Below are 22,357 nucleotides of genomic sequence, written 5' to 3'. Positions count from 1 at the left end.
CCGCTCGAGCTTCCCCACTGCGTGATCGAGGGTGTACAACTTTGTTCACTTTCCCCATCCCTGCTTGAATACACTTTCCTAAAAACTGGACCAAATCCAAACTGGAGATAAAATAGTATGTAATCTATATAGACGTATAAAGAGGAATAAAAGAGCCACCATGTATAATCCGCGCGAAGTATATCTCCCCAACCCTTAGCTAGAGATAGTCTAGGTTAAGGTTCAACACAGCGATTATAAACTATAATAATAAATATCAATGCCCTGGTGATGTACACAGAACCCAGAACACTGCCTAATGTCACAAGGACCAATACAATTAGGTAAGAACCTTAACTAACGATTTCAACCTCACAACAAAACAGCTAAATGGATAGGGGCACAAACACTAGACGTTTTGGACACCAAGCTCGTCCGCCCAAACGTAGCACCATTAGGTACTTTAATCTACTTAAGTATATTACTGACCAGATTGTAGAACTCAATCCTTAGTCTGAGATCGCACAGAGTTAGGCCAGCCCCTCAAAATGTGTCTGTAGCTCATAATGTACTTTTCGCCTCATGCCCAGATAGACGAGTTATAGTAAACAAAATACTTTGTACTAGAGACACCATTTATTCAATGCATTCAATTTGTATAGAATACACTGCAAGCTGTATAGTGGTATGCGTACAGTCCTCTGCCGAGTAACTGCCATTGTTGGAACATCACAAGTTCTTCGGGTAGCATGGGAGTGACGTTCACAGGACGCCACCAGTACTGTGAATGGGTATATTCCTATGTTAAGTGACTTCGTTTTCGAGGACTATAGCAAATGGCATCATGACCTTAAAACCCATCATGTGAGGTTTAACTGACCTAGAGGGGTTTGAGTGTTTATTTCGGGGACAGGAAGGGGCTTTAGTGATCACGTGTCACCTTCAACATGCGTCATCCTTTTGAGTTACAAGGTGCTGTATGCTATGCAGAAGATCTTGGATTTGAACTGGTATCTTTAGTGGAGTTAAGGCAATTTCGGGGGGATTACCACGAGGAGATGAGGAACAGCATTATTAGTCTTTTACAGTTTAGAGAGTAAATAATTATATATTACTGCCTCTTAGGCATTAGCATATTCAAGTCAGGAAGCCACTGCAGCAACAACGAATACATTTTTAAAAAAGTGCCCTTACATCCCAGAAGCAGCCATTCGGCTACAGCTACGCCCAACATCCACACTTTGAAAGTATGGGAAATCGACGACTCAAGTTCTCTAATGCCCTCAGCAATTTTGGAATGACAAGGGTACACAGTCAATTAGCCATTGGAACCAGCTAGAACTGCTACTAGTCAGACAAAAGCTCAATGAAGCCAGAATGCATCGCTCTGATGCATAAAGACATATCAAGGAGGAGGACATGCACAAAGGTTTTACAAGGGCAAGTACTGGAGAAGCTATGCTGGGGCAAGACGCACATTTGTGCAACCATAACTTGATAGCGGAATGAAGATTAATTCTCTGGATTATAACGATGACCATTTAAATATTCAACACCCATTCTCATTGCTTAAATCTTAGGCGTTTCACCCAACGCGCAACACCCTATTCACCTTGAAATGGCTAAGGGATGAGATGGCGTGAACAATAATTAAATCCAGGACTTGCATGTCACACACACACCTGTGATTGCATTTCAAGTACTATCTAATGAACTAATCTGTGTGAGCTAAAGCACATCCAAATGATCGGTCTAGGTCATGGGTACTCACAAACTTTCTCTCGGGGGCCAAATTTACAGTTTGGTTTGTGTCCGAGGGCCGCATCGGTGGGGGGGCAGGGTCAGTGGGGGAGGGGAGGGGCTAGAGCAACAACATAAAACTGACCATGAGGTTGATCATAGGTCCCTGCAGCGGACACCTTCGTCCACTGAGCTGTCCCGGCATACACACATCTCTCTCTGTCTCCCTCCCTCTCTCTAGCTCTCTTTCCCTCTCACCCTCCCTCTCTCCTGTCTTCCTCTGTCTCACTCCGACTGTCTCACTCCCACTCTCTCACTCCCTCTCTCTCACTCCCTCTCCGTCCCCCTCCCTTTCCCTCCCTCTCACTCACTCTCTGTCTCACCCCCTTTCACTCCCTTTCCCTCCCTCTCCCTCCATTTCCCTTCCTTTCCCTCCCTTTCCCTCCCTCTCCGTCTCCTTCCCTTTCCCTCCCTCCCTCTCCCTCCCTTTCCCTCCCTCTCTGTCTCCATCTCACTCCCTCTCCCTCCCTGTCCGTCTCACTCCCTCTCCGTCTCACTCACTCCCTCTCCCTCCCTCTCCCACTCATTCACTCTCACTCTCTCCCTCTCTCTCACTCGCTCACTCCCTCCCTCTCACTCCCTCCCATTCACTCCCTCCCTCTCACTCTCACTCACTCCCACTCACTCACTCACTCCCACTCACTCACTCACTCCATCCCTCTCACTCCATCCCTCTCACTCCCTCCCTCCCTCTCACTCCCTCCCTCTCACTCCCTCCCTCCCACTCATTCCATCCCTCTCACTCACTCCCTCCCTCTCACTCACTCCATCCCTCTCACTCACTCCATCCCTCTCACTCACTCACTCCATCCCTCTCACTCACTCACTCCATCCCTCTCACTCACTCACTCCATCCCTCTCACTCCATCCCTCTCACTCCATCCCTCTCACTCACTCCATCCCTCTCACTCACTCCATCCCTCTCACTCACTCTATCCCTCTCACTCCCTCCCTCTCACTCACTCCCTCCCTCTCACTCACTCCCTCTCACTCATTCTCACTCACTCTCACTCTCTCAGTCACTCTCTCACTCCCTCCCTCTCCCTCCCTCCCTCTCTCTCTCTCCCTCCCTCTCACTCCATCCCTCTCACTCCCTCCCTCCCACTCCCTCCCTCTCACTCACTCACTCCCTCCCTCTCACTCACTCCATCCCTCTCACTCACTCCATCCCTCTCACTCACTCCATCCCTCTCACTCACTCACTCCATCCCTCTCACTCCATCCCTCTCACTCACTCCATCCCTCTCACTCACTCCATCCCTCTCACTCACTCTATCCCTCTCACTCCCTCCCTCTCACTCACTCCCTCCCTCTCACTCACTCCCTCCCTCTCACTCACTCACTCCCTCTCACTCATTCTCACTCACTCTCACTCTCTCAGTCACTCTCTCACTCCCTCCCTCTCCCTCCCTCCCTCCCTCTCTCTCTCTCTCTCCCTCCCTCTCACTCCATCCCTCTCACTCCCTCCCTCCCACTCCCTCCCTCTCACTCACTCACTCCCTCCCTCTCCCTCCCTGTCCGTCTCACTCCCTCTCCGTCTCACTCACTCCCTCTCCCTCCCTCTCCCACTCATTCACTCTCACTCTCTCCCTCTCTCTCACTCGCTCACTCCCTCCCTCTCACTCCCTCCCATTCACTCCCTCCCTCTCACTCTCACTCACTCCCACTCACTCACTCACTCCCACTCACTCACTCACTCCATCCCTCTCACTCCATCCCTCTCACTCCCTCCCTCCCTCTCACTCCCTCCCTCTCACTCCCTCCCTCCCACTCATTCCATCCCTCTCACTCACTCCCTCCCTCTCACTCACTCCATCCCTCTCACTCACTCCATCCCTCTCACTCACTCACTCCATCCCTCTCACTCACTCACTCCATCCCTCTCACTCACTCACTCCATCCCTCTCACTCCATCCCTCTCACTCACTCCATCCCTCTCACTCACTCCATCCCTCTCACTCACTCTATCCCTCTCACTCACTCTATCCCACTCACTCCCTCCCTCTCACTCACTCCCTCCCTCTCACTCACTCCCTCTCACTCCCTCTCACTCACTCTCACTCTCTCAGTCACTCTCTCACTCCCTCCCTCTCCCTCCCTCCCTCTCTCTCTCTCTCTCCCTCCCTCTCACTCCATCCCTCTCACTCCCTCCCTCCCACTCCCTCCCTCTCACTCACTCACTCCCTCCCTCTCACTCACTCCATCCCTCTCACTCACTCCATCCCTCTCACTCACTCCATCCCTCTCACTCACTCACTCCATCCCTCTCACTCCATCCCTCTCACTCACTCCATCCCTCTCACTCACTCCATCCCTCTCACTCACTCTATCCCTCTCACTCCCTCCCTCTCACTCACTCCCTCCCTCTCACTCACTCCCTCCCTCTCACTCACTCCCTCTCACTCATTCTCACTCACTCATTCTCACTCACTCAGTCACTCTCTCACTCCCTCCCTCTCCCTCCCTCCCTCTCTCTCTCTCTCTCCCTCCCTCTCACTCCATCCCTCTCACTCCCTCCCTCCCACTCCCTCCCTCTCACTCACTCACTCCCTCCCTCTCACTCCCTCTCACTCACTCACTCACTCCCTCTCATTCACTCCCTCCCTCTCACTCACTCTCTCTCTCACTCCCTCCCTCTCACTCACTCACTCTCATTCACTCCCTCCCTCTCACTCACTCACTCTCTCATTCACTCCCTCCATCTCACTCACTCCCTCCCTCTCACTCTCTCCCACTCACTCCCTCCCACTCCCTCCCACTCCCTCCCACTCCCTCCCACTCCCTCCCACTCCCTCCCTCCCACTCACTCCATCCCTCTCACTCACTTCATCCCTCTCACTCACTCCCGCTCACTCACTCCCTCTCACTCACTCAACTCATTTACTCACTCACTCTCACTAACTCCCTCTCCCTCATTCACTCCCTCTCCCTCCCTCACTCACTCCCTCTCCCTCACTCACTCCCTCTCCCTCACTCACTCCCTCTCAACGCCTCTCTCCCTCTCACACTCTCCCTCTCACTCCCACTCACTCACTCCCACTCACTCACTCCCACATTCATTTACTCATTCTCTCTCACTCCCTCTCAGTCACTCACTCCCTCTCAGTCACTCACTCCCTCTCAGTCACTCACTCTCAGTCACTCACTCCCTCTCCCTCACTCCCTCTCCCTCACTCCCTCTCACTCCCTCTCACTCACTCCCTCTCACTCACTCCCTCCCTCTCACTCACTCCTTCCCTCCCTCCCTCTCACTCACTCACTCCCTCTCACTCTCTCTCTCCCTCTCACTCTCTCTCACCCTCTCCGCCCCCCTCCTCCTCCCTTTCCCTCCCACTCCCTCTGTCACCTCACCCTGCCTGTGCGCCAGCCGGGCACACACACACAGCCGCACCCGAGCACTTCACAGGTCATTAAAAGACCATTTGCATGTTAATGATGCCTTTGTATTTCACCTCTCCTTAGGCCCCTGCAGCTTTACTCTGGCCATTCCTAGGATCGCCCGGCCGGCAGCCCCCACAAAGCAGCAAGTCTCTCTCGCTGCTGCAGACACAAAAAAAAAACTCGGGAAACACAGGTATGATGTCTCGGGGGTCCGCAGGCCGCCAGGGAAGGCTTGCCGGGCCGCCACTGGCCCGCGGGCCGTACTATGAGTACCCCAGGTCTAGGTAAACTCGAGAGGACAAACTGTATGGCCCTTTCAGGTCTAGCCTACAGAAAGGTTTTAGCTCGGTCAAAAGACTTATAATAGTTAAAATGAGCTTTGGGTCAGCCCATTGCATATCGTTGGGTGGATTTCTTGTCAATCTCATTTCTGTTCTTCTTATTCAATTTCTTTCTTTCCTGTTTTTTGTTTGCCCTTTCACAACTGAAATTAAGAAAAATACTTTAATTCTGTTACAGGATCGGAGGCTTCGTATTATGCTTCTCATTTTAATGCTACTCACAGCAGCCAATGAAATCTTTGTATATCAAAACAAAACTACATTTCCCATGATGCAAACACCATCTCTTCCTGTAACAGTCCATAAGAACTAGGCAATACCGGATATCCTCCTCTTTCTTTGCTGCTCACGCAGGCAGTTAAGTGTTTTCCCTATTACTTAGCGTTATATGCTAATTTCGATTGGGACTGTATATTTATGCTTGTGCCGTTTCAGCGTTTGTGTTGCGCGTTTCGCGCTGCTCTGTTCTATGCCTGCAGGTGCGATTATTGCTCCCTTTTATTCCGCTACACCCCGCTGCATCGGGGGTGTGTGCGACTTCTGTGCGGCTCTAGCGCTGGTGTGTCCCATTGAAATTCCGAAGCAGATGCGGCGATACTGCCCACACTCACTGAAGTAATGCGATCGTGCATTTTCCTACAGCTGGCACACAGCACCCACAGGACTTTCTGCCATTAAGCAAACAGAATTGATCCTGCGGGTGCCAGCAACCCCCATAGTCCAGATGCTGAGCGCCCTCGCGCCTATAGTGAACCGTTGATTCTCTGCCACCTTAGAATTGTAAAAAAAAGGTGTGATACATTATTATCAAGACAGCAATGCATTATTTGTTTGTCCTGAAGATGATGCCCTATATTTAATGTTGGCATCGAAACGTCGTCGACACCCAAACACCCTATGCACCAGACTCAAGCTATAACGCATTGTGCAACGGTGTTAAATGATTAATTTGTGTCTGTCTATACTGAGTACAAGTGTACAGACCCATTTTGGCTTGCCTTTTGGCCAATTCTGTGTTCGTTGTTCTGTCTAGTGTTCTGTGGGTCACGGCTGTGCCCACTTGTCATCTGAATGTTTTATTTGATACTACTTTTGAAAAATAATATGAAAATAAATTCTTGTCCAGCTGGACAAAATACATACATTCTAGTGTATGGTTATCTATCACACTGTATTCTCCCTGAATAGGGACCACTGTTCTCTATAACATGAAATTGCCCAAGGTCCCTGTCCAAATTTCCTTTGGGTTCCCTTGTTCTGTATAATAGTACTAGCGCTGGTGTGGGCTCTTCCTACAGCGCCTCTCTCTGTAGCGGGAGACACGCGCTGTCAGATCCACATTCGGCAAGCCTTTGATCACCCGCGCGGCGGGTCTCTTGAATTCAGCGTCGCTCAGACGCGTGCTGCCTTCCCGTGTGGTAGACACTTCAGTTTACCCGCGGCGGGTCCTTTTGATGCAGCATTGCTGAAAGTGTTCAGGGTGTCACCAGCTACCGGCCCACCGTCAGTGGGCTTAATATATTATTAGCGCAGAGGCCTCCCCATATCGGCAGATAGCGCTGGAGCTTTACTTTTAGGTCAATTTCACTTTCCCCTTAGGTTTCGATGTGCGTAGCCCAATTGGGCTCCTTTTTGGTAGGATTGGGCTACGCACAATACTACTGCCCGATTTTTGCTCGTTTTCTCCCATTCTGGTTAGGTTTTTGCCCGGAGCAGTTCCTCTACGCCTGACTGGCTGAAGGGAAAAAAAACACACAAAAAAAAAACGATTGGGCCTGGAGGGAGCACACCTTGTAATTTCTCTACTGCTTTTGCCCCTTTTATGCTCTCTGGGCTGCAAGAACTTTGTACAGCTTTGCTGAGGAGCTAGGTACTGGTGACTAGTGTGCTGTGGGTTGGCTCCCCCATTACTCCCCTTAATCTACGTAGCTGTTACCCCATGAATAGGTCTATTTACAAGTTTGGCACCACTATGGAAGACTGGGTTACCTATGAAGAGTGTGATGATGTTTATCAAGAGGAAGTGGCTAACTCTTCTATTGAGGATAATATTGTTGAGGCCCTGGACGCTTCTATCCAGGATTCCATCAACAAGGCCCTGGAGAAGACAGTTCCTGGAATTGTACAGCTCGCGCTGGCAACTGCATTAAAACTTATAACTAAGCAATTGGAAAGATTTGCCAAGCGCCATGGTTAATCGAAGCCTTCCCCCCCCCCTAAGAAAGACGGGGATTCTTCTGGTTCTCACCCTGAATCTTGGCCTCACTCCTATTCCTTATCCTCTCTGGCTAAGGACCCCCACAAGACCAAGGATACGGACATCGATACTGACACTACGTCAACGGGTACTCATGACGAGTCTCCCCCCCAGGAAGAATTGAGCCTACTCCTCCGATGTCCACCCCCTTTACCTTCAACCCGGCTGACATTGTCCACCCGAGGTCATCAGATTGGCTCCCTGCGCCGGAGGTTGCCCCTTATTTACATAATGACTTATGTAACAGTTTTGACAAATAAGTGAGAAACAGGCTCCGGTCGGAGTGCCCTAGACCGGATATCGCCGATAAGGTCGCAGAAACCCCTGACATTGACTCTAGCATGCTGACTTTCTTGAAAAAGTTCGCCAAGGACCCAAAAAAGGGCATTGATCGGGCCTGGAGGGGGTGTCAGGACAAACTCCTGGACGTCGCGGGACCGCTCGCAAAGATTTTAGAGATGGCCCTGGAGGCACAAGATCATCATCATGGATGAAAGTAATCATGGATCCGAATGTTCCGGCTGGACCCAGAGGGCGATTTGCTTCTTGGGCAATGCTAACTGCACGATTTCCACGGAGAGACGCAATTCTCTCCTTACGATGATGGATTCTAACCTCATTGAGCTGGCAGCAGCAGAACCGGGCCCCCCCCCGGCGGACGGTAATCTATTTGGTGATCGGTTTGTGAAGGATGTGGCTAAGTATGTGGGTACCTTCGCAACCCTCGATAAGGCCCAGTCAGGGATAAAACAAGTCTTCCAGGCTGGTGTTTTTAACAGGGCCGGACGAGGCCGGGGTCGCTCGTTTGGCCGCCAGAATTTCCAAGGCCCCCAGAGAGGTGATTTTGGCAGAGGTGACTGGGATTCCACCCGTGCGGGAACTTTTTACCCCACCAGGCAGCGTTTCAACAAACAACGCTTCAACAAAGGAACCTACCGTGGTGGTTTCCAAGCATCAGAATCTTCAGGTGAGCGCTCCGGATACTTCACCGCTTCCTCTGGGCGGTCGTATTCGTTATTTTTCACAATTGGGCTCAATTGTCTCAGGATGCGTGGATTTTATTAACTTAAGGGTTTTTATCTTTTTTTTTCAGACTCACAAGCAGCTCAGTTGAGCCTTCCCCGGTCCAAATTGCGCAATGTACAGAAGGAGTTTTGCTCTCTGTTGTCCAAGCAGATGGTCTTGTTGAGAACGATCGCCAGGATAGTGGGCCTTCTGGTGTCATATTCAGGCGATCTTCCCGGGGCCCCTCCATTATCGAACCCATCAGAGATTAAAGATCCAACATCTACAGAAGGGTCTCTCATACACGGACCTGGTGCCTCTGTCTTCGGAGGTTCACCAAGAGCTACAGTGGTGGCTCGGTCGCGTGGAAGCATGGAACGGTCGGGCCATCTTCGGCTCCCTTCCAGAGGTTGCCATAGAATCAGACGCCAGCCACTGGGGCTGGGGGGCACGCTGCAGAAATATATCCACAGGAGGACAGTGGTCCCTTCAAGAGTTATATCTCCATATCAACTGTCTAAAGCTGCTCGCCGGCTCTTTCGCAATCAAGACTGTCTCCCAAGAAGGTCTTGTGTTGCATCCTTCTAAGGATAGACAACATTTCAGCAGTCCGCTATATCAACAAACTGGGAGGTACAAGATCCTCCAAGCTAGTAGAAATAGCAAAGGATTTCTGGCACTATTGCCTTAGTCACCAGATATCAGTCATAGCGGAATATATTCCGGGACAAACAAACGTGGTGGCGGACTGGCATTCACGCCATCTCAAGGACTACAGCGACAGGCAGCTCCAGCCACAGGTAGTTCAGTGGTTACAGGCGATCTGGGGTTCTTGCCAGATCGACCTCTTTGCATCCAGATTGAATCACCAGATGCCTCAGTTTTTCAGCTGGAGACCGGATGCGTTAGCCCTGGCAACGGATGCTTTCACTCAGAACTGTGCTCAGTCTCTGAATTATGCCTTTCCCCCGTTCCTATTGATTCCACAGGTGTACTCACAGATAAGGCGCCAAGGGGCGGAAGTGATCTTAGTGACTCCCTTCTGGAAGTCGCAACCGTGGTCTCCAAGCCTCCTGGAGGCGAGTTGCGACTTGCCCAGGAGGATACCGGACTTCCCGACGATACTCCAAGTCCCTCATGGAGAGACACATCAGATGATAGTGTCGGGGCGTCTGTCCCCGATGGCCTGGAGACTTTCTGGCAACGTTGGTAAATGCCAGGATTTTCGGACCAGGCTTCAGCCTTTATCAACCAGGCGTGGGCTCCCTCCAAAAGAAAGAGGTAATCTTCAGCTTGGAGAGGCTGAATTCGTTGGTGCATGGAACAACACTTGGATCCCGTGGGGGCAGGATTACCCTGCATTGTGAACTTCCTTTCTCTGAAGGCCTCGGAGGGTTTAGCATACCGGTCGGTTAATAATTTCCGTTCCGCAATTTCGGCGGGCCATTCTCAGATGGACGGTAAGCCTGTAGTTATGCACCCGCTGGTCTGTAAGCTTTTGAAGGGCATTAGGGTAGCTAATCCACCTAAACCCAAATATTCTTCTTTATGGGATGTTTCTCTCATTCCTTCCCTGTTCAATGTTTGCCCCCCTAATGACACATTATCAAGGAAACAACTCTCAGCTAAATTGGCTATGCTGTTTTGTCTCGCGGCATGTAGACGGTCTTCGGATGTCAAGGCTTGGACATTACAGGTAGAGTATTTACTCTAGAAGGGGTCTCCTTTAAGATTACTGCCAGAACCAAAACGATGTCTAGAAGTGTTGATTATCATGCGGTTCCCAGCAATGTTAAACTTTGTGTGGTACAGTGCCTTAAGGCCTACGAGGAACGTATGTGGTCTTTACGGCCTTCAGGCGTTACGCAATTATTGATTGCACTGCAGAAACCATTCAAACCTGTTACTGCAGCTACTATACACACATGGTTAAAATGTGTGATGCAGGAAGCAGGTATTGATACTCAAGTGTTTGGGGCACATTCTGTAAGAGGGGCCATGGCCTCTAAGAGTTTCATGTTAGGATCTACTATTCAGGACAATATGCATTCAGCAGACTGGTCCTCAAATACACCTTTAAGCAGTTTTATTATAAACCGGTGGGTGATATTTCCTCTGTAGTGTTTCAAGAGCGTTAAACTAGCATAATACGAAGCCTCCGGTCCTGTAATAGAATAAAAAATTAGCTAGATATCCCGCCAAGCATTTTCAATTCTATTAAGGACAAGGAGGCGAGGATTATCCCACCCGGTTGTATTACATGCATTGTAATATTTTGCCCACCCATGATTATAGTCTGTTTTTGAAGATTATACGGGCATTCTTTCTCATTCTGCCAGGTTCTGAGAAGAAGATGGACTGCGTATGTTTCCGGTTAGAAATTCTATCCAGTTGGCTGTTCTTCCACGTTGGAGGATGTTTATGTTGGACTTCAGTTATTTATGGACTTATGTTTGAGGCAAAGAAAGAGGAGGATATCCGGTATTGCCTAGTTCTTATGGACTATTAGAGGAAGTGATGTGGTGTTTGCATCATGGGAAATGTAGTTTTGTTTTGATATACAAAGATTTCATTGGCTGCTGTGTGTAGCATTAAAATGAAAGAGTAGCATAATCCTCGCCTCTTGGCGCGATAGCTAATTTTTTATTCCCCCCACCCCCCCCGGTACTCTATGGGAATGCATGTGTATCCGATATATCTGCAGTGTGCCCCTTAGCTATCACATAACAGACTTTTTATGCTGTCTCGACCCACCATGCCTGCTTTATTCCCCTCCTCCAATTCCCCACCACCTTTGTTGCTCCACAGCCCCTCCAGGCTTGCCACATTACTGCTCTGCTGAGAGCCTAGACAGCGCTGTCATGATGATCTGTTGTGTGTACTTCGTGGGCTTTAACTCCCATCGCTTTTGATTTGTCTATTCAGCTGTCTTGTAAAATCCTTACCTGCTATTGGATAATTTGGCTTCCTAGTCCCTCCTTTTTAGGTCTCGTGCCTAGCATTGCAGTGCGGTGCGCAGCGCTGCGCGCACAGCGAGGGACCTCTTGTAGAGGGTTTGAAAACTGACCTAGGAATCGCACACGCTCGTGCATGTGCTTTTCCTTTTGGGCCACGCTATTGGCCTTTGCGTGCGGCTTTTTATGAAAGACAGTACGCAATCGGCCAAAGGCGGGCGCATTGCTCTGCCCATGGCCTATTGGTGTCAGTTACACACGCAGCAGCAGCAGTTTCAAATTATCGTGCCCAAACACAGGCGCGATAATTGGAAACATATGCTTCTGCTCGCAACCGCGCGTGCACACCAGCAGCTCCCACATCTCAGGGGTGACGTGTTTTACATTATCCAGGCCCGGTGCTCGCTCTGGCGCGCACCATTCGCGGGCTTGTTTGAAGTGGGGTTGTTGCACGACTTTCTTGGTCTTTAATTTATGCCCTCTCTCTAAATCCCACTCTATGGACGCAGATGCCTGTTTTTTTTCCTCGTAAAGCTGACTCCTTTCAACTCATGTTCGCCTGGCTGCATGCATTGAAAGCCCGCTTTCGTTTGACTAATATTGTATTCGCTCGAATCTTATCTTCTCAGCAGGAATTTGTACTGTGCTTGTTTGACTCAATTTCTTAATTATTTGGGCGTCCCGACTCCTCCTAACTTTGTTTTGGGCATCTACTTCTTGGATGTCCCATATGTTGATTTAAAGCAGCAAAAGCATAAAGGCTGCTCTAGACTTCACGGACTGATTAACTGTGCAATAAGATCTGATTTCATGGAAAATCCTTCCAGCTCCTAACACTGGTGCTCAATCATTGTTTATGACTTAGCGGTGCACAACAAATGCTTGAGACTTTATACATCGGTGCCAAGTACTCTTCATGCCACAGTTACTCTTTAGGACACTCTGTAGACATGTGCTGGAGGCAAAGGCAAGTAGTAGTAGTAGTACCACTATATGTACACTGGGACATTGGGAGTGGTAGTACTTAACCACCCTGTGGTACTGCGGATGGTGGCCTGAGGATGCTACACTAAATCCTGGAACTTTGAGACACTACTTTGGTTTTGTTCATTTACGTGATACCACATTGTGAAACTGGGTCAAAGATTGTGGAATACATACTGTGGCATTGTACATACTGGTCTCTGCGTATGCTTTACGTACTGCGACGTTGTGTGAAGCTCACATGGATATTGTGCTTTACATACCAGGACACTGTAGATGCTTGCCTGGATATTGTGCTTTACATACTGGGACGTTGTGAAAGCTCAGACATATTTTTTGCTTTACGGACTTCAGACACAGCAGAAGCCTACTGACATGCTGCTTTGCATAGGGGAGAAAATGTAGTGGCAAATACTGACATTGTGGTGGTGATTTGCATACAGGGACATTTTGAAAGCTTGCGTAGGACTGATGTTTTGCTTAGGGGCACTGTGGGAACTCACCTCTCCATACAGTGTGTTACATATGGGCAATATAGTAGCATGTGTGTCATAGGCCTTTTATTAATTAACATCCTTTATTTCGGCATGTGTAAAATTACATTTCAAATTAAACAAGCATTGGCATAGCCAATAGGTCTCGCAATTACACAAGTTTGAGCTAGCTTCATCTTACTGTTAAGTGATCTATCCCGAGGCATTATTATTTTGTTGCTTGCACAGCACAATTGTCACACAGTTCACTACAAAATCATTTAACTCCAGTCACAGAAAGAAAAATAAATTAATGGAGACAAACTGACTGACTTCCATCTGAAAGCAAGCAAATGTGACAAAATAAGATTTTAAGTCGTCTTTATTGCTCATTCACTTTGTGAGCAAGCACAGCACCTGCTGTCAGGTCCCCAGTACTGGCTAGTAGGCGCTAAAAATAGCTCGTCCTCATTAAATTTGGTTTGCCATAGCAAGAAGGCAAGTGGATTTTTCGAGCCCTGCTTACTATAGGAAGTGGACAAGTAGTTTTTTTTACGCCTGCTGGGTATCCCATTATGATGACAATCTATTACTCTATCATGTTACGCTGATAAATCGGCCGTGGGTTTTTAATAGGATGAAAGCAAATCAGAACACTTTACTTAGTGATATGCCAATAAGAATTCTTGCTGCAACCCAGTTTCCACAGATTGTTTTTGACACGTAGTTTTTATCATTAAAACTGCATGTTAGTGGGAAAGTATCTGCCCATTACAATGGAAAATGTGCTTAAGATATTTATTAACCCTTTGTATGCTGATGGCGGAACCGCTCCGCCATCAGCTGCGGTGGTGCTGTGCTGATGACGGAGCGGTTCCGCCATGGCCCGGCCGCCGCGCCTGCACGGCGCGTTCTATTGAGCGGGCGGGGCCATGACGGAACCGCTCCGTCATGAGCACAGCCCAACCGCGGCTGATGACGGAGCGGTTCCGTCACCAGCATGCGGTCGCCGCGCGGCCGCCCCGCCCCCTTAGCACTGCGGCGGAATAGCCGCCGCAGTGAAGGGGTTAAAAGTGATTTTTAAACATGATCTGAGAAACATTCCTAACCCCTGCCCTAATGCTATTAGTGAACTAAGAGGCAAGTCAGGGGTTGGGTGTACTTTTTATGTGGGCTAGATTATTAGTATATATGGAGCAAAACAGTCTTTTGAATCGAACAAAATAGTTTTTTGTACAGCAGAAATGCAGAACTTGCATATTTGAAGGTGCTCTCATATATATGGTAATTAAGAAAAAGCCAGCTTTGAGGAATAAAATATTTGCTAGGATCACAGAATATTAGGCCGGATAACAGGTCAGGTACAGAAGATTATTCAAGTCACTAGACCTCCAGGTCTAGTAATATATTTATAAGATTTTTTATGGTCTTATCTTCATGAATGAGTTGGGGGCTGGAGGTGGTAGCTGGTATGACACAGAAATTATTGTAAAATGGAGTAAGTTATGTCCCAGAACTAAACAAGACAACTGCTGGCAGGGACTATAATGGACATTTGCAAGAAAAAAAAAAAGTGTTCATTTAATTGGCTCGGCTAACTTTCACAGGATGGAGGAAATCGTAAATAAATTCTTTTTAAGCCATGGCCTACTAAAATTATGTGACTGTGGCATTTTCGGCAAAATTATGGATTTGTCTTATCATTTGCTGCATAAATACAAAAAAGTGTTTGTAGCGGAAACAGTTATAAGGTTTGTAAAAATAATGCCACAAGTTTGTTCTTATTGGAAGCCAATTTGCATAGGATAGTTGACCGTTTCCAGTGGGCAATTTCTCTGTTTAAGTCTTAAACGGATACTAACAAGGTGAAACTTTAGCACGGCGTTCAAGTTGTAACAAGCATTGGCATAGCCAATAGGTCTCACTTTTGGGATCTTATAAGTATTTAGCTATGCAGCACAATATCCTTGATGCAACATCATCAACTGCAGCATGGCTAAACACTTATAAGGTCCCAAAGGCGTGACCTATTGGTTATGCCAATGCTTGTTTATTTACTGTAGCCGCCACAGAGTATTAAACGACAGAGTGGGATAAGGTCATAGCATATCACCACAAGCATTTTCAATGCAATAGGTATCACAACTGTGAGTTGTGGCGCTATTGGTATTGTAAATTGTATTTTAAAGGGCAATTTTTTTTATTAAAAAGGTATTGTAATTATTAATAGTAATTTCCCATTAGTTATTGTTATGAACCAATTCTAATCCTATGAGTAATCTGGTCCAAGCCTCTCTCCATAGAAGATGTTCGGACCTGTTGCTATCAAATTATTTTGTCACTAGAGGTTGAATGTCCAAATGATGGAATAAATGCAGAGGGTTGAGGAAGTACTCATTGCTTTAGCAGCAATGATGGAGGTGGACGCCCTTCAAAAGTAATGAATTTGCTAATGTATGTAGCATATGCGCCCATATTTTATAAATGCCAATAAAGCTACTCAATATTCTGCCCTCATAATAATGTAGTTCTTCTGAGTGGTCTCTGCTGAGGCTCGATCCCATAGATCTACTGTCTGCAAGCACCTCCCACCAGAATGTATTTATGCGCATGCGCGACCACAGACGCTGTAAATTTGTGGTATCATGTCCAGTTCCTCAATAGTTATCGTGGAGTCATGCTTGCTTCACTGTTCAAGGCCCCAGTTATCAAGAGCCCCGACACCAAATAAGACGCAATAAACACCACAACAAAATACATGTCCGGGATTCAAGAGCAGCGCTGCGTTAGGACAGTTTAATCTCAGACACAATAGAGACGTCCATGCCGTCCTTTTATTTTTAGCCCAGCCCTTTGGTTAAGCGAGTGTAAGGTGCCAGAGGCTGAAACATTTATTGCGAGAGATCCTGTCAAGTCGATTGCCTTACATGTGTGAAGCCCTGGCTTAGACCAAGTGTCTCTGCAGCACAGGAGGCAATACAGGACCAGCTAGCGTTTCAATGCAGGAACCAGGTCAGGACCTGGGAGTGATATGCACGGGGTGGGATCAGATGCAGGCCACGGGAGCAGAGCAGCGAGAGAACATCAAAGCATACTGTGGGAATGGGAAACAGATGGTGGCCAAAGCAAATGAAGCTACGACAAGTTCACTTGAGACCCACGTGGAGATCGAATGCCATTCCCAGAGCGTAAAATGTATTAACAGCAAGTGCGCAGTAGGAAGGGAAGCATGAAACAAGCATGTCTGAACTGCTGGTCAATTCACAGATGTCACTGTGAGTAGGTGCGACTTACTTTTGCAGTGCTACTCACTTACTGGAAAAGTCCAGTCAGGAAGTAACTGCGTACCACTGAACTGCCAGTAATCACATATTCATGCGTCCATGTTGCTCGGCGTTTTGATGAAAACGACTGCTTGTAATCCACATATTAGTTTTAACATAAAATACCTCGTTAGATTGATTACTACACACGCTGTACTGTACCTGTTCTCTCCCTCTCTTCCACCTGGCTGTGCTGAAGCCTGCTGACTGATTGGGAGGAGAGGGGGGGGGGGGGGGGGGGGGGGGGGGGGGGGGGAGCACAGAAAGTGAGACGAAGGAGCTGGGAAATCGACAAGACAAGAGAGAAACCAGCGCAGCGCCCGTCAGCGCTCAATGTATGTCAAGAATTATTAAACAAGCAAGGGGCGGGGTGCATGGGACAGAACAGGCGCCCTGTTAGAATTGCGCGCGGTCATCCGAAGTAGTGTGGCTCACTGGTTAGAGGCGGCAGACCCGAGAGCAGAGGACGGCCCGGGACCAGGGTTCGATTCCCGGCGCGGCAGGTTTCAGAACCAGGGTCAGCGGACTCGATAATTCTCTCGCCTCGGTGCCCACTCTGATCAGCGATCACACTCGGCAACTCTGGGCATTAGCTTGCCTCATCTTCACTAACGGCCCCACCAGACCGCCGGGGATGCCTGGTCTCACCCTGGAGATACCCATTAAGGGACCATCTCTCAGGGAAGCCAGGAAGGGTTTCGCAGCGGTCAAAGCGCCTTGGGACCCTACGGGTAAGTAGTGCGCTATATAAATGCCAATACATTTACATACATCCTGATAGTTATGTGAATTTGAGGCCCCCACACATAAAACAGTTTGTGTACTTGCATGTGAGATATACTACAACTCCCAGAATGCATTGCTTTATTAAATCAAAGCCTATGACTGAAAAGAATGAGCTCGACTAGTTATTTGTTGCTGGCCTTAGGGCTGTTGTTTCTCAAAGACCGGCAGGAGTGGGGCCAAGACCTCCTGATCTGGCTGTATGTACAGTAGTCCTGTGAATCTGCTTCCGGTCCATGTGACTGGCCCTACCTGTTACATCGGCACTACCATTTGACCCAATCACACCCCCCTTAATAGAAGTAAAGGATTCAAAGTAATTAGGGCACCTCTACATTAAATATAAAGATAAACACAACCACCCTCCTACCCTCATCAGGACGGGAAAATATTAATTACTTATTGTAACAACATATCACTAATATCAAAAGCGCAGCAGAATATGGCAGCGCATTACTCACGCCTCGAGGAGAAGAAGTCTCCCATTGAAACCAACCCATTGAACTACTAATTAAATCCAAATCCAAAAAGCTTTAGTCGATTTAAAATGTCAAATCATAAAAGCACATAGTATTAAAACATTTGACAACAGTCGGACATAAAGCCCGTCCACAAGACATAATTATGGCTAATAGTCTTAGGTTAAAAATATAGCAAATCTACAATGAGGCTAAAAAGACAATCTTACTTTAAAACAATAAATATTGATAAAAAGGATGTTACATTGTGTTCCGAAATTTAATCACCAGTTTAAAAAAATTAGTAACTGCAAGAATGACAATCTTCATCTAGTTGTTGGAGCTTGATAAAAGCTGCAGAACAGGATATAATCCCCCAAGATTTAAGAACCGGTAATAAGAAGGCCCTTCGTGGTGCATGGTAAAATTTACAAAACAAAATAACATGCATGTTTGTTTGGTAAGAAATATCGTCACAGGGAGAGAAGAGTTTGTCCATTGACCAATTATTACATAGGGGAAAAGTAGTTAAACTAAAAAAAGGTACCTAGCCTAAACCAGGTCAGCAGTGTGCGAGCATACGGACTAGGTTCAACCACAAGATACTTCTGAAGCCCCTCATGAGCAGTAATTTGCTGATATCTAAGGGTGGTATTTTTCCTTTTTTCAAGGTTCCACCTAACACCAACTAAGTGGTCTAAGGCCATCTTTTTCAAGGAACCTCTTGACACCATCTCCAAACTAGCAGGGTTGTTGAAGAATTCTGGATGTCCTATTTCATTACACAAACGTCTAAGATAGGAGAGCCATGGAATGTTAGAGACTCCATCCAGAGATAAACAGTCCTTTATTATGTCTCTGTTTAAGGCGGTCTCGCTGGTTACCCAGACCTTGTGCCAAAGGAGTATAGGGGCAATCCTGATGGTATCCAATATATATGGGAGACCCACTTCTATGTGTGTCATGTATGTTAAAGACGTTTTAGGGAGGCCCAAAAGATGACAGATAAAATGATTTTCACCAGTTTGTAGGACCTGAACTTTTTCCCCTCCCCACGCACCCGCTCCATATATTGCTACGGGGACACATTTGGCTATATATATATATATATATATAAATAAATCAGCTCTTTTGCTGGTTTCCCTCCTAGTTTTGAAGCAAAGTTTCTTAAGGCGCCCATGGAACGCATGACAGACAGATACCTGGCATGTATGGATGCATTCCAAGTTCCCCTCCTATCAAAATTTACCCCTAGGTAAGAGAACTCATCCGTGGATTCAATTCTCTTACCATCGAGGTAAAATCGGGCACGGCACCCTCTTTGACCCCTTACAACAGGCCATTGTGTAGGTTTTTGATATATTAATTTTTAGGCCTCTAGCCCTAATAAAACCTGAGAATTTATCCACGGTCTTCTGCAGTCCTAATCTGGTGCGCGACATTAATGCCGCGTCATCCGCGTACAACAATATTGGTGTAGAGGTCCTACCAATAGTTGGGTAATCATACTGCGACTCTCTGAGGTGATCTCCGACTGAGTTTATTTATAGGGTAAATAACAGGGGTGCCAAAATGCACACCTGTCTTACCCCCCTTTATGGGAAATTTGTTGCAACACTCCCCCCTTCAATCCGTACCTTACCCTAGCACCAGCTCCCCTATAAAGTTCCTTTATAAACAAAATGAGGTGGATGTCAACCTCTAATTAATTAAGAGACCTCTCTCACTCGTTTCACGAAATATATATCACTGGAATGTCAGAGAACGCAATTATCCTCTAAGAATTCAAGTAGCGTTAAAGCGGCATATTTAATACCGCACGTTGAAGCACGCACTTGTTAGGAAGTTTTCTAGTTGCCCTTGGTTGCGTGCAGGATAGAGTAATACCTTTGCAGTACCTGGCAAAATAATCCTCAAAACGCTGTAGGACACTTGTAAGGAGTACGGGGACAATGAAGGGGAACCACACTCAGCCTCGTAAACATTTTTCAAATATTCACAGCTTTGAATATTTTCATTGTATGCAAATCTCGGAAAATGAACCACACAGCACTGACAGATAAATCTCTCAGACATTATGCATTTTCCACGTGTTGCTCAGCGTGGGAGCATGTGGCGTGGTTTAGTGCTACATGCGCCAAAGTGAATAAGAACACGTTTTATTTGTATAGCACTTCATGTGCCTAAAACACGCTCTCTGGGCATTGTTACACATCACCGCTCAGATATAGAGCTGCCTGTTGCCTTTTAGCTGCACTTAGGTCGCAACCTAGGAGATGGTTTGAAAGCTTTGTAGTGCACATCAATTATTTTCTTGCTGTGCTCATTCAGTCACTTCACTTAAAAAGTTAGTGCTACTCACTCAAGAGCGGGAGTAGGAAATTCAGGGCTAAGAGGAAGTACAAGGACGCATTACGAGTCCTATCAAGGAAAGTGCAGTTGAAATGTACTCTAACTGCCATGGTGTGCACAGCACAAGGAGCTTGTTTCACAAAGTGAACCTGCTATTCTTCTGTAAGAGGAAAACAGAGCGACGAGCACCCGTTTCCATAAAGGCACACACATGAGGCTGATGAAAAAAAAAAAAAGAACAAGAGGTGGAAAAGAGCCACACAGCGAGAGACAGATAAAACGGGGAGGGGTGTAGATGCGCGAGCAAAACAGAGACTGAGTGAGGCGCGCGCGCTTGGGCAAGTGAGAGAGAAAGCCAGATGGCACCTCAGCTCATAACTGTGCCACCCAAAAAGCTGTTGTCTGCTTTTAACAAGCATTAGAAATGCAATAGGTCTCGCAGCATTAGAGTTAGTGCTTTTAGAATTGTTAATGGTTTTTTTTGTAAATCTTTAGCATGAGGGTGAGGGTGAGTGAGGGTGGGTGAGTGTGGGTGAGTGTGGGTGGGTGAGGGTGGGTGAGGGGTTGAGGGTGAGGGGTTGAGGGTGAGGGGTTGAGGGTGAGGGGTTGAGGGTGAGGGGTTGAGGGTGAGGGGTTGAGGGTGAGGGGTTGAGGGTGAGGGGTTGAGGGTGAGGGGTTGAGGGTGAGGGGTTGAGGGTGAGGGGTTGAGGGTGAGGGGTTGAGGGTGAGGGGTTGAGGGTGAGGGGTTGAGGGTGAGGGTGAGGGGTTGAGGGGTTGAGGGTGAGGGTGAGTGAGGGTGAGGGTGAATGAGGGTGAGGGGTTGAGGGGTTGGGGGTGAGTGAGGGTGAGGGGTTGAAGGTGAGTGAGGGTGAAGGTGAGTGAGGGTGAGTGAGGGTGAGTGTGGGTGAGTGTGGGTGAGTGTGGGTGAGTGTGGGTGAGTGTGGGTGAGTGTGGGTGAGTGTGGGTGAGTGTGGGTGAGTGTGGGTGAGGGATTGAGGGTGAGGGGTTGAGGGTGGGTGAGGGGTTGAGGGTGGGTGAGGGTGAGTGAGGGTGAGTGAGGGTGAGGGGTTGAGGGTGAGGGGTTGAGGGTGAGGGGGGTGAGTGAGGGTGAGGGGTTGAGGGTGAGTGAGGGTGAGGGGTTGAGGGTGAGTGAGGATGAGGGGTTGAGGGTGGGTGAGGGTGAGTGTGAGTGAGGGTGAGTGAAGGTGGGTGAGGGTGAGGGGTTGAGGGTGATTGAGGTGATTGTGCCCAGACGTGCGAAGATGACGCAAGCACGCACTGCGGATGACGGTAGGATAATCAGTGCAGTTAAAAACTCCTGGGATCCAAATCCGGTTCAGGAGGAGTGGGTTCAAGGGCTCTAACCCAGTTTACAGTTTGGTCAACATCTCTAAACGTGTTTATGGGTAGGTTCAAGCTCTCTAAACCGGCATACCTGTATGGTGGCCACAGCACCCCCTAGGATCACAGTGTTTCTTACATCAGACTTTGTGCGGCAAAAGACCCATTGCATTCTGGGAGTGTTGTTTAGTATGCTGCAATTTAACCAATCAAGCTACCACGCCTGGCAAAAGTGACCTGTAATTGTGAAGCCCAGGACTGGAACCGCGTCCATGATTATTTGTAGTGAAATGACCGTATATTCAAAGTTAAGGATGCAAGTGGGGCACGGCCCAGACTTCAGAAGTCGATCACCCCCTCCCCTCCTCTCCCACGTCCATCACACACAAAGAACAGCTGTATAACGAATGTCCTTCCTCTCTGAGGTCAGAGGCCTCCAAGACAAGAATCTATAATCGGCTCACAAGTAAAGGCCTGGGGTGAGCTCATAGGATGTATATCAGCCATGCATCCGGTCAGCTGTGCCAACATCCTGCAGTCGTGGGAGGGGGTTCAAGGAATAAAGAACTAGGAATGACAGCTTCCTCCCCAGCCACCGCATTCAGTGCCCCCTCCCACCCCACCAAGCAGAAGAGGAAGCATAACCTGTAAGTCCACAGGCACAGAAATGGCGAGTCATACAGGATCAGCAACAAATCACCGTGACAATTCAGAAGGGTGCAGGGACAAATCATGTACTTGCAGAACTCAGTGACAATTCATACAGATGCAGTGGCAAATCATACCAGTCGACCTCACAGGGACAATTTATACAGGTGCAGTGGCACTGGCAAATCATACCAGCGGACCTCACAGGGACAATTCATACAGATGCAGTGGCAAATCATACCAGCCGACCTCACAGGGACAATTTATACAGATGCAGT

At 47.9% G+C, this 22,357-nt stretch overlaps 1 protein-coding gene across 2 annotated transcripts in view; it reads right to left on the bottom strand.

The window, feature by feature from the left end:
• NFYC (nuclear transcription factor Y subunit gamma) overlaps positions 1–22,357 on the bottom strand; it is a 187,005-nt gene that overhangs the window by 154,260 nt on the left and 10,388 nt on the right. The gene's annotated exons all lie outside the window — the stretch shown is intronic.

This window comes from Lissotriton vulgaris, chromosome 2_1 (assembly GCF_964263255.1).
Source record: "Lissotriton vulgaris chromosome 2_1, aLisVul1.2, whole genome shotgun sequence".
In the NCBI taxonomy this organism is placed as follows: domain Eukaryota; kingdom Metazoa; phylum Chordata; class Amphibia; order Caudata; family Salamandridae; genus Lissotriton; species Lissotriton vulgaris.
The sequence above is the reverse complement of the archived record's forward strand: the minus strand, read 5'-3'. Positions and strand labels throughout refer to the sequence as shown.